The following is a 20,587-nucleotide window of genomic DNA, read 5'->3' as shown; positions in this document are numbered from 1 at the left end:
CAAAAGAGCTGTTCCTCTCTCCACAATCCTGCACTGAACTGGCTTGGCTTAGGTCGCGTCCTTTCCCTTATCTTTATTTTACTACCAGCGATCAGCTCTTTTGAATGATTGATTAGGCTGTCGTCGGCTAACGCTGTGTTGTGCACGGAACTCGGAAGTGGAGGGAGGACGGCTGCACTTGTCTGCTCACATGGACCAGAAGACCACAGAACAGGTGATTGGAGGGTTGCTAGGAGCAAAAAACACATATTGCCCTATAGGTTACTTCTTTACCCTGCACATTGAGGGTACCTATCTATCTATCTATCTATCTATCTATCTATCTATCTATCTATCTGCCACAATGTGTAAAAAGGGGGACCGGCTGCCTTAATGTGTAAAATGGGGACGCTGTCTGCTGTAATGTGTAAAAAAGGGGGCGCTGTCTGCCGTAATGTGTAAAAAAGGGGACACCGTCTGCCGTTATGTGTAAAAAGGGGGCGCTGTCTGCCGTTATGTGTAAAAAGGGGGCGCTGTCTGCCGTAATGTGTAAAAAGGGGGACGCTGTCTGGCGTAATGTGTATAAAGGGGACGCTGTCTGCCGTAATGTGTAAAAAGGGGACGCTGTCTGCCGTAATGTGTAAAAAGAGGGACGCTGTCTGCCGTAATGTGTAAAAAGGGGGACTGTCTGCCGTAATGTGTAAAAAGGGGAACGCTGTCTGCCGTAATGTGTATAAAGGGGACGCTGTCTGCCGTAATGGGTACAAATGGGACGCTGTCTGCCGTTATGTGTAAAAAGCAGACGCTGTCTGCCGTTATGTGTAAAAAAGGGGACGCTGTCTACCGTAATGTGTAATAAGAGGACGCAGTCTGCCATAATGTGTAAAAAGGGGACGCTGTCTGCCGTAATGTGTAAAAAAGTGGGGACTGTCTGCTGTAATGTGTAAAAAGGGGACGCTGTCTGCCGTAATGTGTAAAAATGGGACGATGTCTACCGTTATGTGTAAAAAGCGGACGCTGTCTGCCGTTATGTGTAAAAAAGGGGACGCTGTCTGCCGTAATGTGTAAAAAGGGGACGCTGTCTGCCGTAATGTGTAAAAAAAGGGGGACTGTGCTGTAATGTGTAAAAAGGGGACGCTGTCTGCCGTAATTTGTAAAAAGGGGAATCTGTCCGCCGTAATGTGTAAAAGAGTGACTCTGTTGCTGTAATGTGTAAAAAGGGGACGCTGTCTGCCGTAATGTGTAAAAAGGGGGACGCTGTCTGCCGTTATGTGTAAAAAGGGGGACGCTGTCTGCCGTTATGTGTAAAAAGGGGACGCTGTCTGCCGTAATGTGTAAAAATGGGACGCTGTCTGCCGTTATGTGTAAAAAAGGGGACGCTGTCTGCCGTAATGTGTAAAAAGGGGAATCTATCCGCTGTAATGTGTAAAAGGGGCTCTACCTGGTGTAGTGGTGCTACTGTGCGGCGTAATTTGAATAATGGAGACTACTGTGCACCGTTATATGAATTGGTATTATTTTGTGGCCACGCCCCTATATTTTTTGCACGCGCCTACGGTGCGCACTGCCCCTGTTTTACATAGAGGGGTGGGCTCCGATGCCGTTTCTTGTACACAGCGCTAAAATGTCTAGTTACGGCACTGTTGCTAGGTATCCATTTCCCTGGGGTACAATGGTTCTGTGTCTCTTTACATTGAAGTGGGTGATAGTGATATATCCATCTACTGCTGCAAGTAGAGTAAGTGCAGGGACATGTGAACAAACTGTACAGAGGGTGCAATAAATGAAACAATAGTAGATGTAGATTAATAATACTTTAGGATGATGGCCTTTTTTTTTTAATTGCCAAGACCCTATAAAAATTAAACATTACAATTAATGCCCCATTAATTCCACAAATAGTGCTGTCATTCTGTCATGGTTTTATATTTATTGCACAGGGTTTTTTTTTATAGCTCCTGCACAAGCCAGGCACTGATTCCGGGGGAAGGGCAAAGGATTTGGGAGCTGCTGCAAGTTCAGCTCGTAGAGCATTTGCAGCCATGTGGAGGCAGGGTGGCTTCACTTATTCAGAGTTGCATTCTTCACAATTGAATTGCGATCACATCGGTGCCCGCCATTAGCATGTTGGGTGGCCTTGACCTGTGCCGGGCGGCCCCCAGCATTGAAGTGATAGCAGTTGCAGTTTTGCTATTTTTGCAACAATGCTGAATAAGGCCCCTAGTATAACACCTCCTGTCATAGCTTCTAGGAAACCTCTGGCTGTAACGGAAAATAACTTCCCCATCGCTGTTTATATACATGTCAGTTTAGCCAGTGCCTCCCCAGGCATTTACCTCACCGCACGTCACTGAGCTCAGGGGCATGGTAACCATCGTCGATGCCACTTTTTTTTATAGAGAGCTGTGTAGAACTCTGAACTGTGCTTCTCTTTGTGTGTGTTAGAGATGCTGAGCAAATCTTTTTTCTCTGACGTCCTAGTGGATGCTGGGAACTCCGTAAGGACCATGGGGAATAGACGGGCTCCGCAGGAGACTGGGCACTCTAAAAGAAAGATTAGGTACTATCTGGTGTGCACTGGCTCCTCCCACTATGACCCTCCTCCAGACCTCAGTTAGATTTCTGTGCCCGGCCGAGCTGGATGCACACTAGGGGCTCTCCTGAGCTCCTAGGAAGAAAGTATATTTTAGGTTTTTTATTTTACAGTGAGACCTGTTGGCAACAGGCTCACTGCAACGAGGGACTAAGGGGAGAAGAAGCGAACCTACCTGCTTGCAGCTAGCTTGGGCTTCTTAGGCTACTGGACACCATTAGCTCCAGAGGGATCGACCGCAGGACCCGTCCTTGATGTTCGTTCCCGGAGCCGCGCCGCCGTCCCCCTTACAGAGCCAGAAGCAAGAAGAGGTCCGGAAAATCGGCGGCAGAAGACTTCAGTCTTCACCAAGGTAGCGCACAGTACTGCAGCTGTGCGCCATTGCTCCTCATGTACACCTCACACTCCGGTCACTGATGGGTGCAGGGCGCTGGGGGGGGGGGGCGCCCTGAGGGCAATATAAACACCTTGGCTGGCAAAATAATCACAATATATAGCCCCAGAGGCTATATATGTGATAAATACCCCTGCCAGAATCCATAAAAAAGCGGGAGAAAAGTCCACGAAAAAGGGGCGGAGCTATCTCCCTCAGCACACTGGCGCCATTTTCTCTTCACAGTGCAGCTGGAAGACAGCTCCCCAGGCTCTCCCCTGTAGTTTTCAGGCTCAAAGGGTTAAAAAGAGAGGGGGGGCACTAAATTTAGGCGCAATATGTATATACAAGCAGCTATTGGGGAAAATTCACTCAGTTATAGTGTTAATCCCCACATTATATAGCGCTCTGGTGTGTGCTGGCATACTCTCTCTCTGTCTCCCCAAAGGGCTTTGTGGGGTCCTGTCCTCAGAGCATTCCCTGTGTGTGTGCGGTGTGTCGGTACGGCTGTGTCGACATGTTTGATGAGGAGGCTTATGTGGTGACGGAGCAGATGCCGATAAATGTGATGTCGCCCCCTGTGGGGCCGACACCAGAGTGGATGGATAGGTGGAAGGTATTAACCGACAGTGTCAACTCCTTACATAAAAGGCTGGATGACGTAACAGCTATGGGACAGCCGGCTTTTCAGCCGCGCCTGCCCAGGCGTCTCAAAGGCCATCAGGGGCTCAAAAACGCCCGCTCCCTCAGATGGCAGACACAGATGTCGACACGGAGTCTGACTCCAGTGTCGACGAGGTTGAGACATATACACAATCCACTAGGAACATCCGTGACTTGATCCCGGCAATAAAAAATGTGTTACACATTTCTGACATTAACCCAAGTACCACTAAAAAAGGGTTTTATGTTTGGGGAGAAAAAGCAGGCAGTGTTTTGTTCCCCCAACAGATGAGTGAATGAAGTGTGTGAAAAAGCGTGGGTTCCCCCGATAAGAAACTGGTAATTTCTAAAAAGTTACTGATGGCGTACCCTTTCCCGCCAGAGGATAAGTTACGCTGGGAGATATCCCCTAGGGTGGATAAGGCGCTCACACGTTTGTCAAAAAAGGTGGCACTGCCGTCTTAGGATACGGCCACTTTGAAGGTACCTGTTGATAAAAAGCAGGAGGCTGTCCTGAAGTCTGTATTTACACACTCAGGTACTAGACTGAGACCTGCAGATAGGGCTGCTGCAGCGTGGTCTGTGACTAGTTTGCTAACATAAGAGCATATTAAAGACGTCGTCTTATATATGAGGGATGCACAGAGGAATATTTTGCCGGCTGGCATCCAGAATTAATGTAATGTCCATTCTGTCAGGAGGGTATTAGAGACCCGACACTGGACAGGTGATTCTGATTTTAAAAGGCGCATAGAGATTCTGCCTTATAAGGGTGAGGAATTGTTTGGGGATGGTCTCTGGGACCTCGTATCCACAGCAACAGCTGGGAAGAAATTTTTTTACCTCAGGTTTCCTCACAGCCTAAGAAAGCACTGTGTTATCAGGTACAGTCCTTTTGGCTTCAGAAAAGCAAGCGGGTCAAAGGCGCTTCCTTTCTGCACAGAGACAAGGGAAGAGGAAAAAAGCTGCACCAGTCAGCCAGTTCCCAGAATCAAAATTCTTCCCCCGCTTCCTCTGAGTCCACCGCATGACGCGGGGGCTCCACAGGCGTAGCCAGGTACGGTGGGGGGCCGCCTCAAAAAAATTTCAGCGATCAGTGGGCTCGCTCACAGGTGGATCCCTGGTTCCTTCAAGTAGTATCTCAGGGGTACAAGCTGGAATTCGAGATGTCTCCCCCCCCGCCGTTTCCTCAAATCGGCCTTGCCGACAACCCCCTCAGGCAGGGAGGCTGTGCTAGAGGCAATTCACAAGCTGTATTCCCAGCAGGTGATAGTCAAGGTGCCCCTACTTCAACAAGGACGGGGTTACTATTCCACACTGTTTGTGGTACCGAAACCGGACGGTTCGGTGAGACCCATTTTAAATTTGAAATCCTTGAACACATACATAAAAAAATTCAAGTTCAAGATGGAATCGCTCAGGGCGGTTATTGCAAGCCTGGACGAGGGGGATTACATGGTATCCCTGGACATCAAGGATGCTTACCTGCATGTCCCCATTTACCATCCTCATCAGGAGTACCTCAGATTTGTGGTACAGGATTGCCATTACCAGGTCCAGACACTGCCGTTTGGACTGTCCACGGCACCGAGGGTGTTTACCAAGGTATGGCAGAAATGATGATACTCCTTCAAAAAAAAGGGAGTTTTTAATTATCCCGTACTTGGACGATCTCCTTATAAAGGCGAGCTCCAAGGAGCAGTTGTTGGTCGGAGTAGCACTATCTCTGGAAGTGCTACAACAGCACGGATGGATTCTAAACATTCCAAAGTCACAGCTGGTTCCTACCACACGCCTACTGTTCCTGGGGATGGTTCTGGACACAGAACAGAAAAAAGTGTTTCTCCCGCAGGAGAAAGCCAAGGAGCTGTCATCTCTAGTCAGAGACCTCCTGAAACCAAAACAGGTATCGGTGCATCACTGCACACGAGTCCTGGGAAAAATGGTAGCTTCATATGAAGCAATTCCATTCGGCAGGTTCCATGCAAGAACCTTTCAGTAGGACCTCTTGGACAAGTGGTCGGGATCGCATCTTCAGATGCATCGGCTGATAACCCTGTCTCCAAGGACCAGGGTGTCTCTGCTGTGGTGGCTGCAGAGTGCTCATCTTCTAGAGGGCCGCAGATTCGGCATACAGGACTGGGTCCTGGTGACCACGGATGCCAGCCTTCGAGGCTGGGGGGCAGTCACACAGGGAAGAAATTTCCAAGGACTTTGGTCAAGTCAGGAGTCGTCCCTACACATAAATATTCTGGAACTGAGGGCCATTTACAATGCCCTAAGTCAGGCAAGGCCCCTGCTTCAAAACCAGCCGATACTGATCCAATCAGACAACATCACGGCAGTCGCCCATGTAAACCGACAGGGCGGCACAAGAAGCAGGATGGAGATGGCAGAAGCCACAAGGATTCTCCGATGGGCGGAAAATCACGTCTTAGCACTGTCAGCAGTGTTCATTCCGGGAGTGGACAACTGGGAAGCAGACTTCCTCAGCAGACACGACCTACACCCGGGAGAGTGGTGACTTCATCCAGAAGTCTTCCAACTGTTGGTAAACCGTTGGGAAAGGCCACAGGTGGACATGATGGCGTCCCGCCTCAACAAAAAGCTAAAGAGATATTGCGCCAGGTTAAGGGACCCTCAGGCAATAGCTGTGGACGCTCTAGTGACACCGTGGGTGTACCAGTCGGTTTATGTGTTCCCTCCTCTGCCTCTCATACCAAAGGTACTGAGAATAATAAGAAGGCGAGGAGTAAGAACGATACTCGTGGTTCCGGATTGGCCAAGAAGAGCTTGGTACCCAGAACTTCAAGAAATGATATCAGAGGACCCATGGCCTCTACCGCTCAGACAGGTTCTGCTACAGCAGGGGCCCTGTCTGTTCCAAGACTTACCGCGGCTGCGTTTGACGGCATGGCGGTTGAATTCCGGATCCTAAAGGAAAAGGGCATTCCGGAAGAAGTCATTCCTACGCTGATAAAAGCCAGGAAAAATGTAACCGCAAACCATTATCACCGTATTTGGCGAAAATATGTTGCGTGGTGTGAGGCCAGGAAGGCCCCAACAGAGGAATTTCAGCTGGGTCGTTTTCTGCACTTCCTACAGTCGGGAGTGACTATGGGCCTAAAATTGGGTTCCATTAAGGTCCAGATTTCGGCTCTGTCGATTTTCTTCCAGAAAGAACTGGCATCACTGCCTGAAGTTCAGACATTTGTAAAGGGAGTGCTACATATTCAGCCCCCTTTTGTGCCTCCTGTGGCACCTTGGGATCTCAATGTGGTGTTGAGTTTCCTAAAATCACATTGGTTTGAGCCACTTAAGACTGTGGATCTGAAATATCTCACGTGGAAAGTGGTCATGTTATTGGCCTTGGCTTCGGCCAGGCGTGTGTCAGAATTGGCGGCTTTGTCATGTAAAAGCCCTTATCTGATTTTCCATATGGATAGGGCAGAATTGAGGACTCGTCCCCAGTTTCTCCCTAAGGTGGTATCAGCTTTTCACTTGAACCAACCTATTGTAGTGCCTGCGGCTACTAGGGACTTGGAGGATTCCAAGTTACTGGACGTAGTCAGGGCCTTGAAAATTTATGTTTCCAGGACGGCTGGAGTAAGGAAAACTGACTCGCTTTTTATCCTGTATGCACCCAACAAAACAGGTGCTCCTGCTTCTAAGCAGACTATTGCTCGCTGGATTTGTAGCACAATTCAGCTGGCGCATTCTGCGGCTGGATTGCCGCATCCTAAATCAGTAAAAGCCCATTCCACGAGGAAGGGGGCTCATCTTGGGCGGCTGCCCGAGGGGTCTCGGCTTTTCAACTTTGCCGAGCTGCAACTTGGTCAGGGGCAAACACGTTTGCTAAATTCTACAAATTTGATACCCTGGCTGAGGAGGACCTTGAGTTCTCTCATTCGGTGCTGCAGAGTCATCCGCACTCTCCCGCCCGTGTGGGAGCTTTGGTATAATCCCCATGGTCCTTACGGAGTTCCCAGCATCCACTAGGACGTCAGAGAAAATAAGATTTTACTCACCGTTAAATCTATTTCTCGTAGTCCGTAGTGGATGCTGGGCGCCCATCCCAAGTGCGGATTGTCTGCAATACTTGTATATAGTTATTGCCTAACTAAAGGGTTATTGTTGAGCTATCTGTTGAGAGGCTCAGTTATATTTCATACTGTTAACTGGGTATAGTATCACGAGTTATACGGTGTGATTGGTGTGGCTGGTATGAGTCTTACCCGGGATTCAAAATCCTTCCTTATTGTGTCAGCTCTTCCGGGCACAGTATCCTAACTGAGGTCTGGAGGAGGGTCATAGTGGGAGGAGCCAGTGCACACTAGATAGTACCTAATCTTTCTTTTAGAGTGCCCAGTCTCCTGCGGAGCCCGTCTATTCCCCATGGTCCTTACGGAGTTCCCAGCATCCACTACGGACTACGAGAAATAGATTTAACGGTGAGTAAAATCTTATTTTTTTTTTGTGTTCATATTTCCATTTAATGTAGGGTTCATTTTATACAGCGCACCAGGGAACTTCCAGTCATAAGGCATGTTGTCACTGGGTGCCTGCCGTTCCGGTGATTTCGCACTCCACTCTGCAGTATTAATAATGTATTAAAACAGAACTACTATATGTAATGTGCACTGGCCCGCTTGTCAGGGCTTGCTACATTGTTCAGAATTCCGTAGTGCCATATCCATCCGCTGCTATTCAGCACTGTACTGTAGTTTTCATAAGTGGAACAATCGCCACAGAGTGGTGAAAGTGTGTATTGCATGCTGTGGATCCTCTTGTGCCTTTATCACGCCTTACTTCGCCTACCTGCTTTATTTGTATGGCGTGACTAGGATGCCTGTATGGCGTACCAGAAACGATGAGCATAGCTACATCTGTACACTCTAAATGCCATATAACACACACACCTGTGGGTCTTTTTTAGAGAACATGGAGGAAACACAGGGAGAACCCAGTGTTGTGGGTGAAATTAAACCTATGACCATATCACTGTGAGGAAGCAATACTAACCACTCTACACAGTGGTTAGCATTACAGTGGTTCCTGGTAATTAGTTACCAGGAATGATACTTCAGCCATACCTCCCAACATTTCTTCTTTCTAAAGCGGGACACTCCCGAAAAAGGAGCGTGGCCTAAGAAAAAGGGGACGTGGCTTCGTGGGAGGACCCGCGATCGCGAGCCACTCCCCCGTTTTCGTCACTGTGAGCCGCTGGCATGCCCCCTCTCCCTCTGACTTCAGTGAATAGATGCTGTGCGCATGCGCACAGCGTCTATTCAGCGCTGCTCTGCTAAGCAGGGCAGCGACAGACAGAGCCTCCCAACTGCCCCCCCCCCCCCCCCCACCGCGGGACACTGCGGCCCGCGGGTGGGACAGCGGGACAGTCCCCAAAAAACGGGACTGTCCCGCGAAAATTGGGACAGTTGGGAGGTATGCTTCAGCTGTTGCTTTTTGACGTCTGTTGTCATCCTGAGATAGCAGTACAGTATGTAGATTGACATCCTAAAGCTAGAAATCACAAAGTGCCATTAAAAGTTTTAGCAAAAATCTTATATGTCGACATTGTACATCTCACGCAGTTTAGAGCACTTCATCTGCTGCCCTTGAGTTTCATTACAAATTTAAAAACAGAGTTCCACACAACATTTTTTAAGTGCACAATAGCTAACTTTTATGCAGAGAAAGTGCATCCTCCTGACCTTTTCAAATGTAATAGAAAAATCCATGCTGTTCGAGGAGAACAGAAAGATTCATGATCATTCTGGTAAAAGCGCTAATACATCCTTAAATATATGCTACTAAATTCTGTAGAGGAAGCCTGATGTGACAATTCGTCTGTTTACAGCATTCCTGCTAAATGTTCTATACAGTGTATTTTGTTATTCCTGTGATGGAAAAGTAATATGTAAAATTTTGGCAAGTTATGTAAATTGAAGTAAACTTTTACGGTCAAGAAAGTCTCTCGTCCCTGCGATGTGCTCAGTGCACGCCCGGGCCTTCTGTGCAGGCGCAGTTACATATGCATCAGCTGTTTATATTCTGCAAGTTCTTAATGAGTCTGGATGCTATTTAAAGTGTTTACTTCAGGATTCATATAAGAATTTGTTTGATAAGGTACATTTAGATATAGTATTTAACTTGCAAAAACAGAGTGCTTTAGTTGTCCTGGCCGTGACAAAAGACATACAAAAGTTTTTGTAGTGAGATAATGGTTCTGACGTCAGGGGTACAGTTGGTTAGAAGTCAGCATTTAGTTAATTACCTCTAAAAATAATTTACTGAATTCTAAAGCTGCATTATCAGGATTTTTTTTTTTTCTTTTAAGCTGTCCCATCCGTGACGAATTGACTACCAAGATTGATACCAACAGTTTTAGACCCTCCAAAGGCTAAATTTATTGTCCTAAAAGGAGTTTGCCTTTATATTTATTCATTCCTGCAAGTTAAAATCAATATAAAACCATAGTTAATGAAATATTAGTATTAGTAAACTTAAAACTTAATTGTCGATTGCTCTTCATAGTTAGACTGTCAAGATCGGTGTTTGAATGTATGGAATGTAATATGGGTGTGTTGTGTGTACTGGGGGTAATATGGGGAGGAAACGATGTATAATGGAATGTAATATGGGGGTGCTGTGTGCACTGAGGGGTACTATGGGAGAGAGGGCTCTGTGTATACTGAAATGGAATATGGGTGTACTATGTATACTGTGGGGTAACATGGAGGGAGAGGGGCTGTGTATACTGAGTGTAAAATCAGGGTGCTGTGTGCACTGAGGGGTGTTATGGTGGTGGGCTGTGTATAATGAAATTATTATGGGGTGCTGTGTATACCGAGTATTATTATGGGGTTGCTGTACATACTGAGTGGTAATATAAAGGGTGCTGTGTGTACTAAGTGGTGATCAGAAACATTACTACTGTATAGTGGGGCCCAGGAGCTTCTGGACTTGCTACGGACCATTCCACTCAGTCGCTGGGTGCCTCCTTAATGGCTGAGTGAGGTCTCTGCAGAACATCTCTGCCAGTCCTCTATGTGGTCCTTCATTCATTCCTTACTCTTTCTGTACTAATTGGACTAATTTGCCTCTAGTGATACTTGTTTCGGCAACGGGACAAATGCACAGCACAGGAGCAATTCCCTCCCTTACAGGGACAGCTTTGAGACGTCCCATGGTTTCCAGTGTCCACCATGGAAGAAAGAGAAAATTGTATTTTTGTTCTTACCTGTAAAATCCTTTCCCCTGAGTCCATGCGTCCCTGGATGACTTGGGGGTTATTCTATGGGACATATAGAAATCCAGGTCTGCCAACCACTGTTTGGTGGCTGGTTTCTTTGCACCTGGTCTTCTCCTCCTCTTCCCTGTCCTTGGGCTTTGTTACTATTAGCTGTCAGTTCCAGAAATATCTTCCAGAAATACTGCTCACTACAGATATACTGACATTGCCCAGAGCTCCTGTGAAGATGACTGTTTCGTGAAAGTAATATTTTTTAATGTTGATCAACTTTTACAAAATGAATATAATTTTCATTTGTTTTGAAGTTACTTACACCAGTTCTTAAAAAGTTAGGGGCAGTTTTTTGAGTTTCCTGCTATGGCACGTGTTTGAACAGGGTTAAAAGTGAAATGTAAAAATAAAAAATCTGTACTCAAAACAGTAATACTTGTAATACAAATAACGTTTTAAATTACAAAAAAATTATTATCTAACAATAGAAGTGCACTGGCTTTGTTTTACATACATAAAACCGGTGTTACTGAGAATTATTTTGCACTGTATCCCACCTGTGACAAAATAAAACATTATTTTGCATAAAACTAATATTTTTCTTGTTTTTTGTAACATATTCTACACCAAGTTCTTCCTTCACAATGGGTAAATTGTACATTTCATCCCACCTGTACGTTCACAGAGAATGTATAAAATTGCTCGCTATGTGAGAAGATATGTCTACTTTCAGTCCCACCTGTGATACAAGTTTGAAAATCAATAACGCCATACCTAATGATACAAATAGAGCGTTACCATACACATCTTATAATACCATGCACACTGTATGTATGCTACCATAATAATGTAAATATACTTCTTAATATGAGAGAGAGCCTCTTTTGATAAGAAAACCTTAGTGCAAACGTCCCACCTGTGACAACGGATTGACCCGTGAGCAGAATTGTGATCAGAGAGGGGACCAATCTAGCAGGTACCATTTGTCTTTAGCCAACAGGAAAAACTGTGCATCTTGTAACATTTACATGTAGGGTTACTTGATTGCATGTCTGGGTGTTCCGCAGGGCCATGTTTGGTAGCCATATATGACGGCTTAAAGTGATGGCTGCTACCTAATGACCTGGACATACAGCATTCCATTTGCTGCTACACTGAGCCTATGTGGTCTTTATGGACATTCGACCAAGAGCATTGTACTTCTACTAGTTAATTATGTTTCTGCTGCGGGGTACACTGGGCTCCACAGGGAATGACATTGGGGTGTAGAGTAGGATCTTGATCCGAGGCACCAACAGGCTCAAAGCTTTGACTGTTCCCAGAATACCTAGGGCCACCTCTTCTATAACCCTGCCTCCGTGCACAGGAGCCCAGTTTTGTAGTTGGTGCCATGCAGTAAGCAGGCACTTAACAGCGGGGCTCCTGGAGCAGCCCTGAAAGAAGCTTTTAAAGTATTTTGAAGACTTCAAGTGCTGCAGCAGAGACACTGACTGTGTTAGATAACAGTCAGACATCTCCTGCTGCAGCTCCATCACCTCCCCCAGCGGCGCTGTACACTCCCGCGCCCTGGTTGCCGGGTACCTACACCGGAGGCTCCGGTTTTCTTCATTGTTAGTCACATACGGCCGCTGCTCTCCCGGATCGCGTGGCCGCACTACAGGGAGGAGGTAAGGGGTCCCCTCAACGGGACACGCTGTTAATCGCGATCCCGTGCGGCCGGTGGGAGGCGGGCCGCGCGCGCTGGCGTGGACACTGTGGCAGTACAGGGACCCCACTAGGCCATCAGGGCATGGGCACAGGTCGGTTTTCTCTTATAAAACCGTTTTACTAAGCCCCCAGTACCTGGTGGTGGGTGATAAGGCTTTGACCTGTAGCCCCTCCCCCAGCCCCAGGGCGCCATTTAGAGTAAGTGTTCCCGCCCTGGAGCTGCATCTCTCTCTCTCCCTCACTCCCTGTCAGCATTTGGGCGCCATTATAGCAAGCAGAGCTGATCCTGGGACTGTCAGCGCTGTGCTTTTTACAGGACACTTAAGTATTCTACATGTCTGCTGACAGTGTTAGTTAAGAAAAAGTGCATTTAGTCAGGGTTATTTAGTACAAGTACCCTGTGATATACATCCAGTCTTTACTGTGCATTGTTATATTCAGTATATAGCTATATATAGTACTACTCTGTATTGCTAGTCTAGTGCAGTTTTATTGCATGTCATAATTTCTGCATTGTACAAACTGTGAGTCTGTGTGTGTGTGTGTGTGTGTGTGTGTGTATATAGCTGCTGTGTGAACTCCATTTCGTGTCTCTCACTCAGATTGCTATCCCTATATTCTATAACCTGAGGGGGCTAAGTGTGTCAGGTTTATCATAATATAGGCAGTTCACAGGATATACTCAGTGTGTATTTTTCTCTGTGATTTTTAGTCACCATATACCTCTTTAATTCCCTGTTTGTGCTGATACACTGCACAGGAGGTTCTTGTCAGGTGTTGTGCTGCTGATATTGTACTGTGTTGCCTTGCATTGAGCTTTTGATTACGTCAGCTACAAAGGGCAACGGAGCTGGGGCTGATCCCACACTGTGTGGTGTTGACACTGCAGACACATTTGAGGATAACATAGCAGCTGAGGGTTCAGGTTCTGGGGGTTCCTTGCCCCCCCAGTGGGACTGTAGCAACAGGGGGTGCAAAATGACCCACCTTGGGCTACCTTCTCCACGCTATTGAATACACTGGTAACTAGACTAGACTAGCCCCCTATGGGACCTCCTGTGCCGGTACAACCGCTTATGGTCCCCGCGGTTAATCCGCCGTGGGCAGATCGACTGTCCAATCAGTTACAGCAATTGAACCAATCACTAACTACTCAAAAGTCTAACCCTCGCCCGCCTAAGACTAAGGGGTCCTCTAAGTGGGCAATTACTTCCTCACAATCCACCCACATCCCAGACACCTCGTCTGATGAGGATGGCGCTTATACGGACCCCACAGATTCTGATCCTGATGCGTCTGATGGGGAAGTTGTTTCGCAGGTGGATGTTCCTGACTTGTTAGAGGCTATCAGGCTTATTCTTCAGGTTGATAATGAACAGGAGCCTGACACTGCCCCTAAGAAACCGGACAGGTGTAAACGTCAGAAGGTGGTTAAACAAGTTTTACCTCACTCTGACCATTTAGTTGACATACGTCAGGAGTCCTGGGAAAGTTCACGCCTCACAAGAAGATGCTGGCTCGCTACCCCCTCGCTGCGGAGCTTAGTAAAAATTGGGAACCACCCACGCCAGTGGATTCGCAAGTGGCGAGTCTGGTAGTATCCTCTGCTCTGCCTGTAACTACTGTCACGTCCTTGAGAGAGCCGGCGGACAAGTGTGTGGTGGGTTGTTTGAAGGCAATCTACACCCTAAACAGTGCAGTGCATAAGCCCACTATTGCAGCAACATGGGCTGCAGAAGCTGTGGAAGCATGGGTTCAGGAGCTGGAGGCGGAGTTGCTTTCCAATGTTTCTGATCATGTTAGACAATGCCTGTCGTATATTGTTACAGCGTCTCATTACATTAAAGAGGTGGCTTCTGATGCCTGTATTCTGGCGGCCAAGGCTTCTACTACGTCCATTTTGGTTCGCCGAATTCTCTGGTTACGGTCCTGGTCTGTGGACATGGACTCTAAGAAAACCCTGGAGGTACTCCCCTTCAATGGAGACATTCTTTTCGGAGAAAACCTTGACAAGATAGTGGCTGACTTAGCGTCTGCTAAAACAGCATGTCTTGCTAGTACTGCTCCTTCGGTGCCGAAGGCTGAGTACTTCCTTTCGCTCCTTTCCTCCTTCAGGGAAAGCAAAAGGTTAGGCGTACCCAAAACAGGTTCACACTTCTAAACCCAATAAGCCCAAACCCAAACGAGCCTGGTCTGCCCGTCAGCCTGGGCTGCCCGTCAGCCTGCTTCCAAAACTGACATGCATGACGGGGTGGGCCTCCCTCTGGGGAATCCCAGGGTGGGGGGGCCGACTTCTAGGGTTTACCCAGGAATGGGTGAAGACCACTTCCGATGCCTGGGTACGGGAAGTCGTCACTCGAGGTTACGCCGTATCCTTCAAGAATTGTCCCCCTCATCGGTTTTGCCTGACAGACGTCCCTTCGGATCAGGTGAAGGCAAAGACTCTTCATTCGGTGGTATAGTCCCTCCTGGACACAGGTAGTACAGGTGCCTCTGGCTCAGAGAGGCAAGGGGTTCTATTGACCGCTGTTCCTAGTCCCGAAACCAAATGGGTCTTCCCGGCCCATTCTCAATCTCAAGTCCTTGAACAAGTTTGTGAAGGTCTCCAAGTTTCGTATGGAAACTCTTCACTCTATTGTTCTGGCCTTGGAGTCTGGAGACTATATGGTCTCACTGGACATACAGGATGCTTACCTGCATATTCCCATTGCAGTGTCGCATCAGCAGTACATGAGGTTTGCGGTTGGCAACCTCCATTACCAGTTTCGGGCGTTACCTTTGGTTTGACCTCGGCTCCGCAAGTATTCACCAATGTTATGGCGGTAATGACGGCTGTACTCCGCCGTCAAGGGGTCGGGATCCTACCGTACTTGGACGACTTGTTGATCCTGGCAAATTCCCCAGAGATTCTCCTGCGTCATCTAGATTTGACTATCCGGTTCCTGCAAGCCCACGGGTGGCTCATCAACTGGAAGAAATCCTCCCTGGTCCCTGCTCAGAGCATGGCGCACCTGGGAGCGTTGTTGGACACTCACAACCAACGGTTGTTCTTGTCTCAGGAGAAAGTCCTGAAGCTTCAGGACAGGATTCGATGCTTCCTATCTCGTCCGCAAGTGTCGATACATTCGGCAATGCAAGTGCTAGGTCTCATGGGGTCGGCTTTCGACATGGTGGAGTACGCTCAATTCCATTCTCGCCCTCTCCAGAGGCTCATTCTTGCCAAGTGGGACGGCCTGCCTCACCGGATCAAGTCTCATATGATCTCATTATCTCCGGAGGTCCGTCTGTCACTAAGCTGGTGGCTTCAGGACCAACGATTTGAGCAGGGGTCGTCCCTTCTGGATCTCCAACTGGGTCCTTCTGACGACGGATGCCAGTCTGAGGGGTTGGGGCGCAGTGTTGAAGCAACACTCCCTTCAGGGTTGGTGGACCAAGGAGGAGTCTCTCCTCCCGATAAACATTCTGGAATTGCGGGCGGTGTTCAACTTATTGAACTTGGCCCAGCGTTTGATACAGAACAGACCTGTTCAAGTACAGTCAGACAACGCCACCACGGTGGAGTACATAAATCATCAAGGCGGCACTCGAAGCCGCATGGCAATGAGGGAAGTATCACGGATTCTTCAGTGGGCAGAATGCCATCTGCCAGCCATATCGGCAGTGTTCATTCCGGGGGTCCTAAACTGGGAAGCGGACTTTCTCAGTCGTCAGGACGTACACGCCGGAGAGTGGAGCCTCCATCCAGAAGTGTTTCTACTCCTCGTGGACACGTGGGGTCTTCCAGATGTGGACCTGATGGTGTCTCGACACAATCACAAGGTTCCGGTCTTCAGAGCAAGGACAAGGGATCCTTAAGCAGCGTTCGTGGACGCACTGGCAATTCCATGGAACTTTCGGCTGCCATACGTGTTCCCTCCGGTGTCACTCCTGCCCAGAGTAATAAGGAAGTTCAAGCAAGAAGGAGGAATACTACTTCTGATCGCTCCAGCATGGCCCAGACAGCATTGGTTCTCAGACCTTCAGAGTCTCTCGATAGAGCGTCCCCTTCTACTTCCGCAGCGCCCAGATCTCCTCATTCAGGGCCCCTGTGTATATCAGGATTTAGCCCGATTGGCTTTGACGGCATTGCTCTTGAAGCTTCCGTCTTAAGGGCCAAAGGATTTTCTGAGCCGGTCATTCAAACCATGTCGAAGGCCCGGAAACTGGCTTCTGCTCGGATTTACCATAGGGTCTGGAATTCTTACTTTGCTTGGTGCGCATCTAACAATCATGACGCTTACAAGTTTAGCACGTCCAAACTTTTGGCCTTTCTGCAACAAGGCCTGGACTTGAACCTTCGTCTGGCCTCCATCAAGGTTCATATTTCTGCCTTGTCGGTTTGGTTTCAGAGAAAAATTGCGACCTTACCTGATGTGCATACATTCACTCAGGGTGTGTTGCGGATTCAACCTCCTTATGTCCCGCCGGTGGCTCCTTGGGACTTGTTGGTGGTTTTGGAGGCGTTCAAAGGGTCTCCGTTTGAGCCTCTTGAATCTGCAGACCTTACGTCGCTTTCTCTTAAGGTGTTGTTTCTGCTGGCTATTGCCTCTGCTAGACGGGTGTCGGATTTGGGTGCCTTGTCTTGTAGGTCACCATATCTGATTTTTCACTGTGATCAAGTGGTTCTTAGAACACGCCCTGGATATTTACCAAATGTGGTGTCTTCTTTCCACCTTAATCACGAGATCGTGGTTTCGGCCTTTGCCTCTCCTGATTTGTCTGCCAAAGGACGGTCTTTGGATTTGGTACGGGCTCACCGTATGTACGTGAAGTGAACTTCCTCCATCAGGAAGTCGGATTCTCTCTTTGTTCTGTTTTGGTTTTCACAAACGTGGCTGGCCTGCTCACAAACAGACCCTGGCCAGATGGATTAGAATGGTGATTGCACATGCTTATGTACAGGCTGGCCTTCCAGCTCCTGCTACCATAAAGGCCCATTCTACTCGGTCGGTTGGACCTTCTTGGGCGGCCCGCCGTGGTGCGACCCTTGAACAATTGTGCAAGGCAGCTACTTGGTCCTCAGTGAACACGTTCATAAGGTTCTATGCCTTTGATACTTCCGCCTCCCATAATGCTTTCTTTGGACGCCGGGTTCTTGTGCCCGCTACAGTGCGTCCCCTCCCATAAGGAACTGCTTTAGGACATCCCCAATGTCATTCCCTGTGGAGCCCAGTGTACCCCGCAGCAGAAAACGAGATTTATGGTAAAAACTTACCGTTGTTAAATCTCTTTCTGCGAGGTACACTGGGCTCCACAGGGCTCCCACCATGACGCACTTAGCTTCTTTGGGTTGGTGTGGCATTAGCCGCTGATACCCTCTCCTGTCGTGACTGTATGGGGTTTGTGGCTACTAACAGTTGTCGTCTCTTTTACCTGCTACTGCATTGGACTGGTTAACAAAAACTGGGCTCCTGTGCATGGAGGCGGGGTTATAGAGGAGGCGGCGCTAGGCTTTCTGGGAACAGTCATAGCTTTGAGCCTGTTGGTGCCTCTGATCAAGATCCTACTCTACACCCCAATGTCATTCCCTGTGGAGCCCAGTGTACCTCGCAGAAAGAGATTTAACAACGGTAAGGTCTTACCATAAATCTCGTTTTATCGACATGTGCAATTATTGACGCTCCCATTCTTTCTGGAGCTTGGTGCAGTTTAGTAGGCAATATTATCGCTCCACTGCATTTACACGAATAGTAGGGATGTAATGTAACTGTATGAACACCTTTGCATGGATTTACTAGAGTATTGTGTGACACAAAGTAGGACTACTCTGGTGTGTAGCATTAAACATTTTAATTAGAATTACACATGAAACTGAAAGTATATTAAAACGAAATACCTTTTTTGTATTTGATGACTGTGAATGGTACAAATCCCATTAAATATAGGCAATGTTTAGGTGTATAGATAGAAAATGAGAAAATTTCAGGATAATAAAATAAAACTTCTGCACTGCATTGTATAATAGTCATAATAAGTGAGATGTAAAAAAAGAACAGCAATTACCGTGGACTTATAGCAGTGACCAAGGCTACTCCGTTGCAGATTGCGATAAGCCCGCAGGCTGCACGTAACACAGATGTTTTTGGTTAGGGCTAAATTAGGTTTTCAGCCCTTCACATGGGTGTCGCAATCACTAGTGGTGTAAGTTCATCCCAGTCACCCGGAGGCAAGTTTGAGTTTGGTGCCCCCACCCCTCAAAAGAAAGGGAAAATTATATATTATTTGTGGCTAGGAGAAAGGTGACAGGACCAGGAGGGACAGTGCCAGGACAGGGGTGATAGGGCCAGTACAGTGTGTTGGGGCCAGGATAGACTAAGACAGAGGGGACAAGCGCAGGACAGGGGTGACAGGGCCAGGACAGAACAGAGGGGGCAGGAGAGAGATGAGACAGTGTCAGCACAGAGGTGACAGGGATAGGAGAGGGGAGACGGGGCCAACACAGAGATGACAGGGATGGGACAGGAGAGGGGGAGACAGGGCCAGGCTTAGTAAATAGACCCTGTGAGCAGTGACAGCAGCGGGCGTTGTGGGCAGTTTCCTGACACTTTACAGTACCTAGCAACAGGATAAACAGCTGTTTCCCAGCCCTGTACCCTGCGTTGTCCCCTGTCCCATACCTCTGCCTCTCCACTCCAGGCGCAGATCTAGACTTTGTTTTAGGGGGGCAGTTTAATAATTAATCCTGTCTTCTCCCCTTTCTAGTCCCAACTCCTCCCCTTGCACCTGCCCAATGACTGTGATGCTAGGACTTGTAGTTCCTCAGCAGTAGGACAGAGAGGCAGTTGGTACATATTATTATACAGTATGTGATGCTGGGACTTGTTCCAATGCTGTATAACAGACAGACAGTACAAATTATTATACATGGTGTATTATGCTGCCACTTGTCATTCCCATAGCTGTGGGACAGATAAGCAGTTGGTGCGCATAGTACTATACAATGTGTGATGTTGGGACTTGTAGTTCGGCAGTAGGTACATGTTATTATATAAGTGATGATGGGACTTGTAGCTGCATGTTATTACAATATGTGATGCTGGGACTTGTAGTTCCCACAGCTGTAGGATAAATAGATCTAAACAGAGCACCCACATAAAGAGCTATATACATACATGTCTCAAGGTGGCGGGAGAGGCGACTGCTGGGATGTGGGCTCCGCTGCTTCTGTGATGTTGGAACAGCCAGGCCAGTAGTGCAGCACAGCCCGTAACTAGGGTCGTGGACTGTACACACTGCCAGCCTCCGCTGATGCTGCTCTCCACTCGGCGGTACTTAGCAGGAAGATGGGCATGGAATGGCTGGCGGACAAGGGAGGAAGTGCCCCCATCAGGAGTGGAGCCCGGTGGCAACCAACTCCGGTGTCTCCGGCAGTTCTACCCCTGCAATCACATTAACCCATAGCTCCAGGCACTTATCCCAGAATCTGTGGGTTAATGTGCGTTAGCCACTCGGGAAAAAAGTCTTGTATCTTCTTTGTGTTGTTCTGTTTATCTCTCTGAGCCCAATAAATAAGGATCACAAAAAAAAATGGCTTGTAATTGAATAGCTTGGGGAGTAAAAGTCTGAGGCTACAAGCACTTTTCCTCACACACATGGCTAATTGATTGCAGACAAGAGTCTATGATGTGTGATGACTGACTCCAAAATATATTGGGTTCTGGCTAGAAACTTGTCACTGATTTTCACCGTAAGCAGTGCTATTTTCTACTAAAATATTGTAAAACTCTTTTTAGGCATGTTAGTTTATTTTGTATTAACGACCCACAACCACTTTGTTGATGATGATTTGAAATACAGATATATTAGGATTCATTCTTTATTAATCCACTTGTAAGGCCCAAGGTTTGAGGGCTTGGTGCCTGTTTCTCTCTCACCTTTTGTACCATACCCTTCTCCTTTTGAGTCAATTTATTGATTTGCTCTCATATGCAGCAATTGAATTTGCTGCCTTTGTGTTTATGATCTATGCAACTTACTTCCAAATCATTTC

At 47.6% G+C, this 20,587-nt stretch overlaps 1 protein-coding gene across 3 annotated transcripts in view; it reads left to right on the top strand.

Moving 5' to 3' along the window:
• TMTC4 (transmembrane O-mannosyltransferase targeting cadherins 4) overlaps positions 1–20,587 on the top strand; it is a 201,279-nt gene that overhangs the window by 86,539 nt on the left and 94,153 nt on the right. The window lies entirely within an intron of this gene.

The sequence above is a fragment of the Pseudophryne corroboree genome, chromosome 2 (assembly GCF_028390025.1).
Source record: "Pseudophryne corroboree isolate aPseCor3 chromosome 2, aPseCor3.hap2, whole genome shotgun sequence".
Taxonomy (NCBI): domain Eukaryota; kingdom Metazoa; phylum Chordata; class Amphibia; order Anura; family Myobatrachidae; genus Pseudophryne; species Pseudophryne corroboree.
Note: the sequence above shows the minus strand (reverse complement) of the source record. Positions and strands in the feature narration are given on the sequence as shown.